This window comes from Arachis ipaensis, chromosome B8, assembly GCF_059453495.1.
Source record: "Arachis ipaensis isolate K30076 ecotype BB chromosome B8, ASM5945349v1, whole genome shotgun sequence".
Classification (NCBI taxonomy): Eukaryota; Viridiplantae; Streptophyta; class Magnoliopsida; order Fabales; family Fabaceae; genus Arachis; species Arachis ipaensis.
In genome coordinates, this window is record NC_142443.1 from 43,090,818 (window position 1) to 43,103,714 (window position 12,897).

General features: G+C 41.2%; 1 pseudogene; it reads right to left on the reverse strand.

The window, feature by feature from the left end:
- LOC110265882 (protein SIEVE ELEMENT OCCLUSION B-like) overlaps positions 1-12,897 on the reverse strand; it is a 59,534-nt pseudogene that overhangs the window by 35,487 nt on the left and 11,150 nt on the right.

Sequence of the window (12,897 nt, forward strand, 5' to 3'; positions counted from 1 at the left end):
CAAATATAGTATTTGGATTCGCTTTTCAGCTTATCCTTTTGGTGTTTGTTGAGATTGGGAGGGAAAGTGCGTGAAACCAAATAGTTTGCTATTAGGGCATACCAAGGAACCACTTCCGAGATTGCATGCAAGGCATCTAAAGGAAAGGAATCATTGATAGGAGTGGTGTCGCCGTTTGTGTGTTCGAGGCGACTTAAATGGTCCGCCACTAGGTTTTGGGAACCGCTCCTATCTTTGATTTCCAAGTCAAATTCTTGTAATAAGAGCACCCAACGAATTAATCTCGGTTTTGATTCCTTTTTTGCCAACAAGTATTTTAGTGCCGCGTGATCCGAGTACACTACTACCTTGGAACCAAGAAGATAGGCTCGGAACTTGTCCAAAGCAAAAACAATAGCTAGGAGTTCCTTTTCGGTAGTAGTGTAGTTGGATTGGGCTCCGTCTAATGTTTTGGAAGCATAAGCTATGACATAGGGAGTCTTACCCTCGCGTTGTGCTAACGCGGCTCCTATCGCATAATTCGAAGCATCACACATGATTTCAAAGGGTTGAGTCCAATTGGGTCCTCGTACAATAGGGGCTTGTGTCAATGCTACCTTGAGTTTGTCATATGCTTCCATACATTCCTTGCTCATCTCAAATTCGGTGTCTTTTTGTAGTAATCGAGAAAGAGGTAGGGCCACCTTGCTAAAGTCCTTGATGAATCTCCAGTAGAATCCTGCATGTCCAAGAAAAGAACGGACTTCCCTCTCGGAGGAGGGGTAAGGTAAACTAGATATGACATTTATTTTTGCCGGATCTACGGAGATGCCTTCCTTTGATACTATGTGTCCCAAAACAATGCCTTGTTTGACCATGAAATGACATTTTTCAAAATTTAGAACAAGGTTTGTTTTGGTGCATCTTTCTAAGACTTTTTCAAGGTTACCTAAGCAATGCTCAAATGACTCACCATACACGCTAAAATCATCCATGAAAACTTCCATCGATTGCTCTAGAAAGTCCGCAAATAGGCTCATCATGCATCTTTGAAACGTTGCCGGTGCATTGCATAGGCCAAATGGCATACGCTTGTAAGCATACGTTCCAAAGGGGCAAGTAAATGTGGTTTTTTCTTGGTCTTCTAGAGCAATATGAATTTGGAAGTATCCGGAGTAGCCATCAAGAAAACAATAGTATGATTTACCGGCTAACCGATCAAGCATTTGATCGATAAATGGTAGTGGAAAGTGGTCTTTTCTTGTGGCCGCATTCAATCTTCGGTAGTCTATGCATACTCTCCAAGAATTCTGCACTCTTGTTGCTATAAGTTCACCACTTTCGTTTTTGATTGTTGTCACTCCGGACTTCTTTGGCACTACTTGGACCGGGCTTACCCATTCACTATCCGAGATAGGATAGATGATGTCTGCCTCAAGTAGCTTAGTGACTTCTTTCTTTACCACCTCAAGAATAGTTGGGTTGAGTCTCCTTTGAGGTTGTCGGACCGGTCTTGCTCCTTCTTCAAGAAATATGCGGTGCTCGCATACTTGGGGGCTTATTCCCACTAGATCCGCCAAACTCCACCCAATTGCCCTTTTGTTTTTCCTCAATACTTTCAGCAATTTTTCTTCTTGTTGAGGAGTTAACTCTTGTGCAATTATCACGGGTAGCTTTTGGGCTTCATCAAGGTATGAATACCTTAAGTGAGGTGGTAGTGGCTTCAATTCCATCTTCTTGTCATTCCTTGAAGTTTGAGTTTCCGGATGGCTTGTATGATGTGTGGTATTTAGTTCGCTTGACTCTTCATTTGCCTCTTTGACCATGTATTTCTCATCTAATCTTGCAAGATGCACTTCGGCTACTATGTTATCGATTGGGTCACACCGAAATAGAGAATGATTCTCCGGTGGATGCTTCATTGCTTCCTCTAGGCTAAAGCTTACAATTCTTCCATCAATTTCAAATGAGTAGTTCCCCGAGTAAGCATCAAGTTTAAATCTAGAAGTTCTCAAGAAGGGCCTTCCAAGTAGGATAGAGGATGCTCTCTCGGTTTCGCTTGACGGCATTTCAAGGACATAGAAGTCAATCGGAAATACCAACCCCTTTATATTCACCAATACATCTTCCGCAACACCCGCTACGGTTATTATGCTTTTATCCGCTAGGACAAATCTTGCCGTCGACCTTTTTAGTGGGGGCAAGTTCAATATCCGATAAACGGAGAGCGGCATGATGCTAACACATGCTCCGAGGTCACACATGCAATCTCTAAATTGAACTCCATTGACGGTGCAAGTGACCATACAAGGGCCCGGGTCATCACACTTCTCCGGTAATGTTCCCATCAAAGCGGAAATAGAACTCCCCAATGGGATGGTTTCCAATTCAAGAATTCTATCCTTGTTTATGCATAAATCTTTGAGGAATTTAGCATATCTAGGAATTTGATGGATGGCATCAAAGAGGGGAATGGTTACCTTAACTTTCTTAAACATTTCTACCATTTTGGGGTCGAGTTCTATGCGCTTTTTAGCTTTCTTTGCAAGTGTTGGAAATGGAAGTGGTTGAGCAATTCCTTCTTCCAAGGTTCTTTTGGTCTTGGGTGTCTCCCTTGTTGGTTGGGCTTCATCCTCAATTATGGCTTGTGGTGTCTCCTCTTCCACTACCTCCTCTTCCACTACCTCCTCTCCCACTACCTTTTCTATATCTATTCTCTCTTCCTCTTGGGCGGTTGTGATAGGACTTGGGTCCTTTGCTTCCTTTTCTTTTAGTTGTGTACCGGATCTAAGGGTAATGACATTGATGCCCCCTTTTGGATTTGGTTGAGGTTGAGAGGGAATGACACTTTGGATTGGGGGTTGAGGAGTAGAGGTCGATGGTGTGTCCATACGTGCAAGAAGAGCTTGTAGTGTAGAGGTGAGGCCGGTGAGGCCGGAAGCAAGTGTGTTTTGTAATTCCTTTTGGCCTTGGATGATGGTCCGGAGTGTTTCATCTTGGTTGGAGGGGGTGGTTGCATATGTGAGTTGAGGAGTTTGTGATTGGTTGGGTGGTGGTCTTTGATGTGGTGGTTGGTATGTTTGGTAGTTTCTTTGTGAGTTTTGTTGGTTGTATGGTTGATTTTGGAAGTTGTATGGTCGGTTTTGTGAGAAATTTTGCGAGTTGTTGTTCCATCTTTGACCTCCTCCATTGTTGTTGTTATCCCTATTCCCTTGTTGATGATTGTCTTTCCAATTTTGATTATTGTGTCCACTACCTTGGTTGTAGCCTCCTCCTTGATAAGGGTGTCCTTGGTTAGGATTACCTCCTTGGTAGTACCCTTGATTGGGGCGGTCATAGAAATTATGGGTGGCCGCCAAAGTGTTGTCTTCTTGAAGGTTTGGGCACTCATCCGTGTAGTGAGAGTAGCAAGAGCAAATGCCACATACTCTTTGAGGGACCAATTGTTGTTGGTTGTGTTGTTGAGATGGTGGAGGTTGTTGTTGATATGTTTGAGGTTGTTGTGGTTGTTGTTGATTCAATTGGAGTTGCCTCAAAACGGATGTCATCTCATTCAAGGATTGAGTTAGAGCAGTGGCTTCACTACTAGTTGATACCTCGTTCACGGTCCTTGGACGGTTGACTCTTCGCCTCATATGTTGATTGGATTCGGCTAAGTCAATAATGAGTTGCCATGCCTCCTCCGCAGTTTTATATTTGGACAAGGAACCATTGCTAGAAGTGTCCAAGAGGGTTCTATCTTGCTCTCGCATCCCTTGACATATGTATCCGAGCAATACTTGAGTGTCGAGCATGTGATTAGGGCACGCATCTAGTAGTTTGCGAAACCGTTCCCAATACTCATATAGTGGTTCCGTCTCACCTTGCACAATACAAGACATTTCTTTCCTTAGCCTATCCATCTTTTCCGGGGGTAAGAATTTATCTAAGAATCCCCTTCTAAGTAGGTCCCAATCGGAGGTAACTTCGCTAGAGAGAGTGTAGAACCATTCTTTAGCCTTGTCCTCAAGAGAGAAAGGGAAAGCAAACAACCATATAGCAACTTCATCGGAACCTTCCCGTCTAGTAGTTGAGCATATGCGATGAAAGTCTTTGAGATGTCGAATAGGGTCTTGTGCGGGAAGCCCGTGAAACTTGGGTAGGAGGTTGATCAAAGCGGTCTTCAATTCAAAATTCGCATTCAAATTGGGGTGAGTTACATGAAGGGGTTGAAGGACATAATCCGGTGCACCCGCTTCCTTGATGGTAACTCTCCTTGGAGCATCCATAGTATTAGTACCTAAAACAAAAGAAGAATTGTTAGTGAGGTTGATGGGAGTATGATTAATGCCTTCTTTGAGTGACGGTTCAATGTTCACTTGTAGTAAGGTGGTTGAGGTGGTGAAAACCTCTTCACCCTTTCCAAATCTTAGCCGCCTCCGAGCTTGCCTAATGTGAAACAAAGTTCGTTCTATTTCCGGATCAAAAGGGGCTAAGCTCGGATTCGGTTGTGAACGCGTCATGCAATGAAGGGGAAATGGAATTCATTGTAACGATGAGAAGTTAATCAATTGAGCAATTTACAATGAAGTGCAACTATGTACATATATACACACTTAATCCAAAACAATAACATGGCACACTAAGCAAGTTCCCCGGCAACGGCGCCATTTTGACAAATAGATTTTTTGCCGGTATAGAAATTATCAATTGATCAGTCGTAGTATAGTCTAAACCGACACAAATCCTTCATCAAACAAATCTACAATCTATATCCGAGAGTACTAGTCTCCCGAGTCGTTCTCCCTTGGAATTGCCAAAGTGTGCATCTTATTGATTTAGTAAACTTTGTTGGAATTCTTTGAAGGTTTTAGCAAAGCAATGAGAAACAAACAATCAATTATCAAAAGACTTGGCTTAGGGTTGGCGTTGGAAATCCTATCCTTATAGTCCATTCAATGTTGACAACAATTAGGCCTTGCTCCATTTAGTTATCCCCTAGGTATAGAGGAAGGTCAAATGAAAGTAATTAACTTGAGTCACAAGTCCTAGCTTCACCTTATGGGAATCTAGCTTTAGTGCACTCCAAGCCAACTAGCAATCCCTAATTCCAAATCAACTATTGATACACTATTCAACTTCTTCCAAAGACCAAACCCTATGCCAAGTGTGAGAATTCTACTCCATAGCTAGTGTTGTCATTTTATCAAACATGTGATGAGCAAGAAGGAAAGGCATAGTAAAATGAGAAGAAAAGTCAAATTGAAAGTATTGCAACACAAAGATCTAACAACAAGTCTCAAAGAGTAGCAATGAAAATCCAAAATAGAGATGAAATCCAAAATTACAAAGTTAAATTCTAGATCTATGAGAATTGATCAATTGTATCTACTACTTGAAATTGAAGAAGAAAATCTATGACATGAACAAAGTGGAATGAGAATTGTAGTGGATCTCACCAAAAAGTCATTGAAAATTCAGAAATTAGAAGAGGATGAACCCTAGTGAAGCTTGGAATCTCCCTCTTCTTCTCCCAAAAAATGTAACTAACTCTCTCCTCTCTCCAAAAAAAAGGGAAAATATCTAGATCTAGAAGAAATGAACTAAAAGTGTCCTTAACCCTTGTTCCTTTGGTCTTCTTAAGCTTTTCCCGCCAAGGTGCTTCTCTAAGAGTGGAATCCTTAACTGCCTCCACGCCTAAGTCACGTGACTTCTTAAAAAATCATATTCGCAAATCGGCGCGCACGCGCCGTTGAGACGTCTTGCAATGTGCGCGGAGGCGTGATGTACGCGTGCGCGCCCATGAAGATCCTGGCTTAGCCGCTTCTCAAGCCGGCTCTTGGCTTCGGCTCCACGTAGCCGTATCCGCGTGGGCGCGCCAGGTGCGCGCACGCGCCTATGCGGAAATTCCCAAGGCTTAATCCTCATGCTTCCTTTCTTCGTACCCATCTTCCTTCTCTCTTTCGGTCCATTCCTATTCTATATCCTGAAACCACTTAACACAAGTCACGGCATCGAATGACATCAAGAGAAGATTAGAGATGTATCTATTTTAGTGCAAAACAGGCATGTTTTCATTCATGAGGCAAAACTAGGGAAGGAATGCAAAATCTTGTATTTTCATATGGAAAGTGTGTGGAATCATTGATAAAACCCCTGAAATCATCACAAGATAAATCCTCAAATTGGGGTTTGTCAATACGCTTATCTGAAATTCTCACCAATGATTTACATAAGTATTTCTATCCTTATTTTAGTATTAATTTCGAAAAATCCATAACTATTTTATATCCGCCTGACTGAGATTTACAAGGTGACCATAGCTTGCTTCATACCAACAATCTCCGTGGGATCGACCCTTACTCACGTAAGGTTTATTACTTGGACGACCCAGTGCACTTGCTGGTTAGTTATGCGAAGTTGTGAAGATATGTTTAGACCATGGTTCTGTGCATCCGTTTTTGGTGCCATCGCCAGGGAATCAATTTCGAACAATAATTCACAACCTGAGTAACAATTTTGCATACCAACAACCAAATTGCAGTGGATCCTTAGGACCAAGAGAAAACAGCATTCACATGTCCTTCTGGAGTATTTGCCTACAGAAGGATGCCTTTTGGTCTGTGCAATGCACCTGCAACCTTTCAGAGATGCATCTCTCTATTTTCTCTGATGTGGTGGAAAAATTTCTGGAAGTCTTCATGGATGACTTTTCAGTATTTGGAGACTTATTCAGCTCCTGTCTTGACCATTTAACACTTGTTTTGAAAAGATGCCAAGAGACCAACCTAGTTTTAAACTGGGAAAAATGTCACTTCATGGTGACTGAAGGAATTGTCCTTGGGCATAAAATTTCAAACAAGGGAATAGAGGTGGATCAAGCTAAAGTGGAAGTAATTAAAAAATTACCACCACCTGCCAATGTAAAGGCAATCAGAAGCTTTCTGGGACATGCAGGATTCTATAGGAGGTTTATAAAGGATTTTTCAAAAATTGCAAAACCTCTGAGCAATCTGCTAGCTGCTGACACGCCATTTGTATTTGACACAGAGTGTCTGCAAGCGTTTGAAACCCTGAAAGCTAAGCTGATCACAGCACCAGTCATCTCTGCACCAGACTGGACATTACCATTCGAACTAATGTGTGATGCCAGTGACCATGCCATTGGTGCAGTGTTGGGACAGAGGCATAACAAGCTTCTGCACGTCACTTACTATACTAGCTGTGTTTTAAATGATGCACAGAATAATTACACAACCACAGAAAAAGAGTTACTTGCAGTGGTTTATGCCATTGACAAGTTTAGATCCTATTTAGTAGGTTCAAAAGTGATTGTGTATACTGACCATGCTGCTCTTAAATACCTACTCACAAAGCAAGATTCAAAACCTAGGCTCATAAGATGGGTGTTGCTTCTGCAAGAGTTTGATATAGAAATAAGAGACAGAAAAGGGACAGAGAACCAGGTAGCTGATCACCTATCCCGGATAGAACCAGTAGTAGGGGCGTCCCACCCTCCTACTGAGATCTCTGAAACCTTTCCAGATGAGCAACTCTTTGCCATTCAGGAAGCACCATGGTTTGCAGACAGGAAAGGGAAGAAGCATGAAAGGTTTCTCTCAATATAGAGTCAAATAAAACCCCCACATTTAAACCCTAAGTATGGTGTTGGGAGGCCACAACCAAACTCTAAGTTTGGTATTAAGAGGCCATCATCATGCTCTGAGTATCTGTGAGGCTCCATGAGAGTCCACTATCAAGCTACTGACATTAAAGAAGCGCTTGTTGGGAGGCAACCCAATTTTACTTATCTATGTTAAATTTTTATTTTCCATTGTTATTTTATGTTTTCTATAGGTTGATGATCATGTGAAGTCAAAAAACAACTGAAAGAACAAAAACAGAATGAAAAACAGTATTAAAAACAGCACACCCTGGAGGAGAAGCTTACTGGCGTTTAATCGCTAGTAAGGGCAGCAGAATGGGCATTAAACGCCCAGTCTGGCACCATTCTGGGCGTTTAACGCCAGAAAAGGGCAAGACGCTGGTGTTAAATGCCAGAAATGGGCAGCAACCTGGCGTTTAACGCCAGGATTGGCAGTAGAGGGCGTTTTGCACGCCTAATTGGTGCAGGGATGAGAAATCCTTGACACCTCAGGATCTGTGGACCCCACAGGATCTCCACCAACCTCAACTCACTCTCTTTCACTTCTTCACACCTTTTCATAATACTCTTCCCAAAATAACCTCTACCAATCACCTCCATTACTCCTCCAAGACCATCATACAAACCACCTGCACCCACCCACTCAAATTCAAACCATCACTCCTTCCTTTTCCACATCATAACCACCTAAAACCCCCCTTGACCGAACAATTCACACACCTCTATCTCCCCCATCTCTTCTTCTTTTCCTCCTTTCTTTATTCTTTTGCTCGAGGACGAGCAATCCTTTTAAGTTTGGTGTGGAAAAGCTCAGCTTTTTGTTTTTCCATAACCATTTATGGCACCTAAGGCCAGAGAAACCTCTAGAAAGAGAAAAGGAAAGGTAATTGCTTCCACCTTCGAGTCATGGGAGATGGAGATATTCATCTCAAAGGTCCATCAAGACCACTTCTATGAAGTTGTGGCCAAGACTCCTTATTGAAGAGAACAAGCCCATCACTAAGAAAAGGATGGAGCAAACAAGAGAGCCCACTCATGGACCTCAACAAGAGCATGAGGAAATTCCTCATCATGAAATCCCTGGGATGCCTCAAGGGATGTATTTTCCTCCACAAAATTATTGGGAGCGAATCAACACCTCCCTAGGAGAATTAAGTTCCAATATGGGACAACTAAGGGTGGAGCACCAAGAGCATTCTATCCTCCTCTATGAAATTAGAGAAGACCAAAGAGTTATGAGAGAGGAGCAACAAAGGCAAGGAAGAGACATTGAGGAGCTCAAGCACTCCATAAGATCTTCAAAAGGAAGAACTAGCCGCCATCACTAAGGTGGACCCGTTTTTTAATTTCCTTATTCTTTATTTTATGTTTTTCAAATTTTTATGCTTTATGTTTATTTATGTTTGTGTCTTATTACATGATTATTAGTGTCTAAGTGTCTATGCCTTAAAGCTATGAGAATGAATCCATCACCTTTCTTAAATAAAAAATATTTTTAATTGAAAAAGAAAAAGAAGTACATGAATTTCAAATTTTAAAACAGTTTAATTATTTTGATGTGGTGGCAATACTTTATGTTTTTCTGAATGAATGCTTGAATAGTGCATATTTTTGAAATTGTTGTTTATGAATGTTAAAATTGTTGGCTCTTGAAAGAATGAGGGAAAAGGAGAAATGTTATTGATGATCTGAAAAATCATAAAAATGATTCTTGAAGCAAGAAAAAGTAGTGAATGTAAAAAAAAAAAAGAGAAAAAAAAGAAGAAAAAGTGAGGAAAAAAAAAAGGGAGAAAAAGCAAGCAGAAAAAGTCAATAGTCCTTTAAACCAAAAGGCAAGGGTAGAATAAAAAGGATCCAAGGCTTTGAGCATCAGTGGATAGGAGGGCCCACAGGAATAAAATCCTGGCCTAAGCGGCTAAACCAAGCTGTCCCTAACCATGTGCTTGTGGCGTGAAGGTGTCAAGTAAAAACTTGAGACTGAGCGGTTAAAGTCGTGGTCCAAAGGAAAAAGAGTGTGCTTAAGAGCTCTGGACACCTCTAATTGGGGACTTTAGCAAAGCTGAGTCACAATCTGAAAAGGTTCACCCAGTTATGTGTCTGTGGCATTTATGTATCCGGTGGTAATACTGAAAAACAAAATGCTTAGGGTCACGGCCAAGACTCATAAAGTAGCTGTGTTCAAGAATCAACATACTTAACTAGGAGAATCAATAACATTATCTGGATTCTGAGTTCCTATAGAAGCCAATCATTCTGAACTTCAAAGCATAAAGTGAGATGCCAAAACTGTTCAGAGGCAAAAAGCTAAAAGCCCCGCTCATCTAATTAATACTGATCTTTATAGATGTTTTTGGAATTCATTGTATATTCTCTTCTTTTTATCCTATTTGATTTTCAGTTGCTTGGGGACAAGCAACAATTTAAGTTTGGTGTTGTGATGAGCGGATAATTTATACGCTTTTTGGCATTGTTTTTAGTATATTTTTAGTATATTTTAGTTAGTTTTTATTATATTTTTATTAGTTTTTATTTAAAATTTACTTTTCTGGACTTTACTATGAGTTTTTATGTTTTTCTATGATTTCAGGTATTTTCTGGCTGAAATTGAGGGACCTGAGCAAAAATCTAATTCAGAGGCTGAAAAAGGACTGCAGATGCTGTTGGATTCTGACTTCTCTGCACTTGAAGTAAATTTTCTGGAGCTACAGAAGCCCAATTGGCGCGCTCTCAATTGCGTTGGAAAGTAGACATCCTGGAATTTCTAGCAATATATAATAGTCCATACTTTGCCCGAGATTTGATGGCCCAAATAGGCGTTCCAAGTCAGCTCAAGAATTCTGGCGTTTAACTCCAGAACTGGTACAAAAGCTGGAGTTAAACGCCCAAACTGGCACAAAAGCTGGCGTTTAACTCCAAGAAAAGTCTCTACACATGAAAGCTTCAATGCTCAGCCCAAGCACACACCAAGTGGGCCCCGGAAGTGGATTTTTACAGTAAACACCCTAGCTTACTCATTTTCTGTAACCCTAGGTCACCAGTTTACTATAAAAACTACTTTTAGTGATTCATCTTGTACCTCATGACACTTTACATGTTTCATATTGTATCTTCTACGGGATGAGTCTCTAAACTCCATTGTTGGGGGTGAGGAGCTCTGCTGTTCTTCATAAATTAATGCAATTACTACTTTTTTCTATTCTATCACGCTTGCTTCTATTCTAAGATATTCATTCGCACTTCAACCTGATGAATGTGATGATCCGTGACAATCATCATCATTCTCACCTATGAATGCGTGCCTAACAACCACCTCCGTTCTACATGCAATCAAGCTTGAATGTGTATCTCTTGGGTTTCTAATCTAAGATTGGAACCTTCGTGGTATAGGCTAGAATTATTGGCGGCCATTCCTGAGATCCGAAACGTCTAAAGCTTGTCTGTGGTATTCTGAGTAGGATCTAGGAAGGGATGACTGTGACGAGCTTCAAACTCGCGAGTGTTGGGCATAGTGACAGACGCAAAAGGATCAATGGATCCTATTCCGACATGATCGAGAACCGACAGATGATTAGCCGTGCGGTGACAGCACATTTGGAACATTTTCACTGAGAGGACGGGAAGTAGCCATTGACAACGGTGATGCCCAACATAAAGCTTGCCATGGAAGGAGCCTTGCGTGCATGAAGAAGAAGATAGTAGGAAAGCAGAGATTCAGAAGATAAAGCATCTCCAAAGCCTCAACCTGTTCTTCATTACTGCATAACAAGTATTTATTTCATGTTCTTTTACTTTTTACAATTAAAACTGAGAATTATTGATATCCTGATTAAGAGTTACAAGATAACCATAGCTTACTTCAAGCCGACAATCTCTGTGAGATCGACCCTTACTCACGTAAGGTATTACTTGGACGACCCAGTGCACTTGCTGGTTAGTTGTGCGGAGTTGCAAAAGTGTGATTGTAATTTCGTGCACCAGTGGCCAACAACAATGGCTAGTCTCAGAGAAGAGTTTTAGCTTCATACACTATCCCCAACCCAAGAAATTATGGGAGTAGCATCCTAACTCCCAATGTCAATGTCAATAACTTTGAACTCAAGTCTCATTTGATTACCCTGGTTCAAAACAATTGTCAATATGGAGGAAGTGCTGCTGAAGATCCAAACCACCACCTCTCTGTATTTTTGAGAATTTGTGACACTGTCAAAACCAATGGAGTCAATCTTGATATATACAAGCTTCTTTTATTCCCATTTTGACAGAGAGACAAAGCCACACATTGGTTAGAAACCTTCCCTAAAGAGAGCATTACCACCTGGGATGATTTGGTTAGCAAATTTTTAGCCAAATTCTATCCACCCCAGAGAGTTATCAAGCTAAAAACTGATGTGTAAACCTTTAGACAGCAGGAAGGAGAATCATTGTATGAAGCTTGGAAGAGGTATAAAGCTCTAATTAGAAGGTGCCCAGAAGGAATGTTCAGTGAATGGGTGGAGTTGCAGAATTTCTATGAAGGCTTATCCTTACCTTCATGGAAAGCTTTGGACTATTCATCAGGAGGATCCTTGCAAATGATGAAAACTGCTCAAGAGGCACATGATCTCATAGACATGGTGGTCAATGAGTATTTCTATTCCTCTGAAAGGCAAGCAGCCCCAAAGAAAGGAGTATTTGAGCTTGAAGAAGTTGATACCATACTAGCTCAGAACAAACTCATGCACCAGCAGCTCCAACAGCAGATTGAAACAATGTCAAAGAGGATGGATGGATTGCAACTTGCAGCAGTGAGTACAACTAACTAACCACCAGTGGTATGGGGACAACAGGAGGAAAATTATGAGGAGCAGCAGCAAGAGCAAGTGCAGTACATGCACAATCAAGTTCTGGATCAAATGACTTCCATGGAGACACTTACAACTCATCCTGGAGAAACCACCCAAATCTGAAATGGGGAGAAAACCAAAACCAACAATCTTGGCAAAGAAACTCAAACCAAAACAACTTCAGAAACACAAACCATCAAAACCATCAAAACATTAACCAAAATTCATACAGAAAACCAAAAAACAATCAACCCCAACCCAACTACTATCCACCCAACAGCTCATCCACTAACCAAAATAACTATCATTCACCCTCAACATCCATAATCAACCACAACCATCCCAAGAATCTCAGAGGATCTCCAACTTGGAGATGATGATGGAGCAGATGATCAAGCATCAAGAACTAGCCAACAAAAACCATGAAGCTTCACTGAGGAACTTGGAGAG